Here is a 5,567-nt window from a genome sequence, read left to right on the forward strand (position 1 = left end):
GTGTGTGTGTGTGTGTGTGTGTGTGTGTGTGTGTGTGTGTGTGTGTGTGTGTGTATGTGTGTGTGCGTGTCTGTTTTTCACATACTAAGCTTGTCCATATACAGAGTAGACTGGAGTGAATTCTATGCAGCTAAAATTAGGCACCTACAGCAAACTTTGGATGTGCAAAAGTGCTCTCCATAGTTCCTACATAGATTGAAGCACATTGTGGCATTTACCACCTCAGTAATTTACTTGCCAAAAGTTTGCTTTTGCTTCAGCATCTGCCAATCATCCTGTCAGAATATTTAAACATTATGTTTTCCTTTAGTAAAAGTTATTCAGACCTACCTATTACAGTAGTTACTGGTTCATCAGCTCAGAAGTCACCCCACACTAATCAGTCACTTGTATTTTTTTCTCCAAATTTAAATACATTTCTTTAGTAAGAGTATTATTTCAGTTTAAGGAGAGACCGATTACATGTTTAACATGGTTATCATGTTTACCGTGATTAAACGACATGTAAATAAGTAACATGACTACCAATTGAATCATGATTGATATTCTATTTGAAAATATCAGCAGAACTTGCCTCGTTTTTGCTGAGGTGGTTTGTGATAGGATGGATGGTGGACTAGAGGGGAGGACTTGTGGTGGACTAGAGGGGAGGACTGGTGGTGAGCTGGAGGGGAGGATTGGTGGTAAACTGGATGGTGGACTGGATGGGAGGAGGACTGGTGGTGGGATGCTGGTTAATGGTACAAAAATAGGAACTTATTAACCTCCTGTAATAAGAACAAACGTGCCCTTTTTCTGGCAGTGAGTATGCTCCCTCTTATGTATTCTTCTGTCTATAAATGCTGCCCTATGGACTCTATGCTCTCTGTAGAATTTAGGCAAGGCTGATTTTGTACTCAGGTGCAAATCGTAGGATCTCATTACCTCATGTGAATTGGAGATTTGTGTTTATTGTTTTTTTAAGTTGAATTGATCAATATCTATTGCTGTTGACTCTTTTGCTATGTATGGCAGACAATCAGTGAGCTATGTGGCTCACTGACTAGTAAAAGAAAGTAGGTCTGCTAACAAAGGTTATTATTTTCATAGTCTGTTGACTATATTTTTTCAATTAATCAATTAGTTGTTTTGTCTATAAAGCATCAGAAAATGTTAAAAAAGGTGTTTTCAAAGTCAAAGATATATATATACAGTACATATACACACATGTATGTGTTAGACTCTGTAAGCAGAGAATGTTTTTACCATATCAATGTATATAAATTGATATAAATATCAATTAACTGTTGATTCTCTAAAGAAACATCTATTGGATAAAGCAAAGACAAAATTTGATAAAGCAACAGGAGAACAGCTCTTTTTGGCCCAATGTAATTGCTGTATCCGTACTACATTTCTTTTTATGTTTAGTGTGGAGTAAGAGTTTAAATAATTGCACACACTTACCATTAATTAACAGTTCATGCAGAGCCTTCATCCTGTCAAGGCATTTTTCAGAATGGTCTGACAGCTGCCAAAATTTGCTGGAGGATTTGTGTGGACCAGGTTTTCTGCTTATACTTGTTTTCAAAAATAATGAATATGGCCTTGTACCCCAATGTGTTTAACTTTTCAACCTGAAAATAAAGATATACATTATATAATATATACAGAAATATAAGCAATTATAAATGTTTGAAACATTGTGGGCTGTAATTATGTAAATAATAAATATAGAAGTTAAACACATACCAAGACGGATGACTCATCAACAGCGTGAGAGGTTGTTTGGTTTTTTGTTGGTTTTTCAACCACGTCTTCTTTCTGGCCTCAAATTTCTCAAGTTTTTTTTTGCCAGTCCTTGCTTTTTTGGCTGTTCTGACAGGCTACTATTTGCAGGTCTTGGTGGCCACACCAATAACTGCTTTGCAGTTAACGCAGGTTGTTGCTGTTGACCCTCTTGGCATCTAGGTGTTATATTGCATTTTTGTATGTATGATTTTACCACTTGTAGCTCCTATCTCATATCATGATTATGCTGCAGTGATATGTGAATTTGTAATCAAAAAAGTTTTCATTGTGACCTTGGTTGGTACGTTACACATTGCCGCCAACTGCAGCTAACATTGACCCCTATGTCATTGGATACATTCCTATAAATTCTTGGGGATAAATAATTAACGAAGGATGGCTTAGACAGTGCTAACTAATTTTATTATTCAGGTTTTGTTAGCATACGTTGATATCAGTAAGTGTGTTCATTACCTATTCATCTGGTCTCTAATCTGACTTGCTGTCAACTTGCAAATTCTGAGGCTGGTGACTCAGATGTTTTTGCGACTGCACTTGAGGACACATTTAAAGTTTTCGCAATTTTCCGGAGTGAATGACCTTAATTTCTTAAAGTAATGATGGTCACTAGTATCTCTTTACTTATGTGATTAGTTCTAGCCATAATATGAATTCTAACAGTTGTCCAATAGGGCTGTCGGCTGTGTATTAACTTGACTTCTGCACAACACAACTGATGGTCCCAACTCCATTAGCCTACTAAGGCAAGAAATGATCAGTTAACCCTGACAAGGCCGCGCTATCAAAAAAGCGAAGGGTGGCTATTTTGAAGAAAAAATAATATTAAGACATGTTTTCAGTTATTTCACACATTTTTTGTTAAGTAAATAATTCCACATGTGTTCATTGATAGTTTTAAAGGGGTGATAGAATGCAAAACCGATTTTACCTTCTCATATGTGAATAGCGACAGTTCGGTGGGTAAATAGGACATACATAGAAGCTCAAAATCCCATCGACATGCCTTTCCTCTGAAAATCTCCCATTTTGAAACTGCCGCTGAAAACGGGCAAATCCCAACAAAGCTAAAATATGACGTCAGGATCTCAAAACCTGTAGCTTTGTCACGCCCATGGCTGTATCAGGAGAACGGTCACGCCCCAACATTTACATACAGGCCACTGACCTGAGACCAGTTCCTAATGGAGCTAGCGTTGGGTCATTTAGATTTCCGACTGAGAACGCTGCTTGTGTACTTTGACGGGATTTATTAAAAAGAAAGTTTGGAATATTTTCCAGGATATTGACCAGGGTCGTAAATGCAGTGTTCCAGGCTGTACAGGGAATGGAGACACTTCCCATAGGCTTCCCAAGGAAGCAAACACTCGACGGGCATGGCTGATGTTTATAAGGAGATCCCTGTGAACCTTTCCCCCAAAGACAGTTTTCAAAACTTTGACAATTTAAAGCTGGATTTGCTAAGATGCTGTATGCTGTTCCGACTGTATGGTTATCCCAACCACAAGCTTTAACGGAACTGTACGCCAAGTATGATTTCGTCGCTAACAGTAACATTAGCAATGCTAACGTATCCTGTAGCTAGCATAGGCTGAATGTGTGTTGATCAACTGTAATGGCAAAGGGGCTAACGTTTAATTTTCCTAACTGTTCCATTAGAATAAATCCCCTGTGTTGTCATGTAGCTACATCTATAGTTCACGTTGCATGTTTGTCCACTTTGTCAGGTTAATCTTTATTGTATTTCAGTAAGAAAGCTGACTGCAGCGTAGTAGAATCCTGATAGTTTGGTTGCTAGCTAAGCTGTAACGTTACTCAGCTAGGTATATCATCCCATTAGCTTCGACAACAGAACTGGAAACGTTATCATTTCATATGATATCTAGTCAATCTCGTGGAAACAGTGTGTATATAGACTGCAATGTATTGATTTGCAGTTTTTTTTTATTTCAGAGGACATAATAAGAACGACAAGACATGAAAGATGCAGCTTGCCAAACAGATGCTCCGAGTGTGGCATCTCGGGGAACACAGCTGTCTCATATGACATTAAGACCTAACATACGAAGCAAAGGTAACCTTTCTAATTATTCTTACAAAACAGACGTCTTATGGTGTTTGTGTAGCATTGTGACTGGGTAGCATTTAGCAGAGCAGTTTTATCTAACAATGTTAACATGATGAGTGAGTGACTTTTATCAAATATGTGAGCCTTTCCCAACACATTAGTGAACTATTTATAGTAGGAATAGAACTATTCATATGTATTATCACTGATTAGTCTGATCTCAATCAATTGCATTTCCTTTTGTGGGGGAGGCTGGTGAAAATAATTTGAACCAAAGGTAGGAATGTGTTTGTAAACCCTTTGCAGGTATGTACACGCCCTATGAACTTTGTCATTCAACAAAACAAGTCTTTAGAAAAGGCAAATGTGAATGGGGGACAAATTGTCTGCAGAAACTGGTTTTGTTCAGTGAAGGAGTGAGACACGTGCAATGGTCTAGAGACATCAAGCCTAAGGGCCGGCCATATAAATGCAAATCAGTTCAGTTTTAAGCTGCTCCAACTGTAAGCCACTTGTAACAACACTGGTTAAAGTACAGCTTTGGCACAGCTTAGAGGTTTAGCAACTGCTTTTGCTGTGAGTTAACTGGAGTATTTTGCTTGGTGTGTGTAAAAGGTAATACAGTTATGTTACAAAATGTATGTTTTTTGTTTCAGGTTGTATCTTTCAGCCACAACGGAAGACAGCCAAGGGGACACTAATGTACAGACGTCTGTTACCAAAGGCCAAAAGGGGTGGGGGGGTTACAAACAAAAATAAAAATTGCATGGTATAGGCACTAAAAATAACTTTTCACACACTACAAACAACAAATCTGATTGTGCAATGGTATAGGTGCTAAAAATGACTTTTCACAAACAACAGGCTATGTCTTAGACCTGATGAGACTGGTGTTTGAGGAGATCATCCATGATCCCCTTCCGTATCTGGAAGCATGCCAGCAGATTCCTGTGCCCCAGGACCTGTGTGCTCAGCTCGACAGACACCCAACCCGACATACTGCCCTGAAGCATCCAGAAACTCCCTCCATATACACAGCACAACACAAGAGGGGATCACGACACGGACATTTCTACCAAGAAAACCCCAGCACCAGCTCACAAAGTCCTATAAGCCATGTGTCTGGATGGCCTGCAAAGAGAACAGGGTGTAGTGGACAATCACATTCTTAATCTTTTAGATTTCAGAGTAAGGATGATTATTTTGAAACTAAATAAAGTTTTTCATTTTGTTGTCTTGATAATACTGTGTTTTTGTAATAATGCTGAACCAATAATCAATGGGTATTGTTATAGAACTGCTGTTCTATAACTGCTGTTCTGAACTGTGAGTATTACACTAGTATAACAACGAACGGCTAATGTTGGGCTATGTGTTGAAAATGCAAGTAAATGCTAAATGACCAAACTTAGCAGTCTGAAGGAGTCATTTCAATCTACTGGCAAGTTGCTCCTCTACATCAGATCCTTCCTCTGTATCAGGCTCAAACATACCGTTCAACAGCTAAAGTCTCCATCTTCTTCTTCTGTAGCTCTGTCAGCCGCAGCAAAGCTCGTTGCACACCAACCAATCAGCGCGCAGCTTATTTAAATATTCATGAGCAGACCATATAAGGCAGATCACCTCTCGTTTCAAGCATAGACCGTATATATATTGATGGACAGAGCATCCGGTTCGGAAAAGTGCAACCACTGCGGAAGTAACTTAAACC

General features: G+C 38.8%; 1 long non-coding RNA gene across 1 annotated transcript in view; it reads left to right on the top strand.

Moving 5' to 3' along the window:
• Positions 1–2,960, top strand: part of LOC117938560 — a 13,558-nt gene extending 10,598 nt beyond the window's left edge. The window contains exon 4 of the long non-coding RNA XR_004655424.1: positions 2,760–2,960. This is a non-coding gene — a long non-coding RNA (uncharacterized LOC117938560). The remainder of the gene's footprint in view (positions 1–2,759) is intronic.
• Positions 2,961–5,567: the final 2,607 nt, after the last annotated feature.

Source organism: Etheostoma cragini, chromosome 23 (assembly GCF_013103735.1).
Source record: "Etheostoma cragini isolate CJK2018 chromosome 23, CSU_Ecrag_1.0, whole genome shotgun sequence".
NCBI classification, from domain to species: Eukaryota; Metazoa; Chordata; class Actinopteri; order Perciformes; family Percidae; genus Etheostoma; species Etheostoma cragini.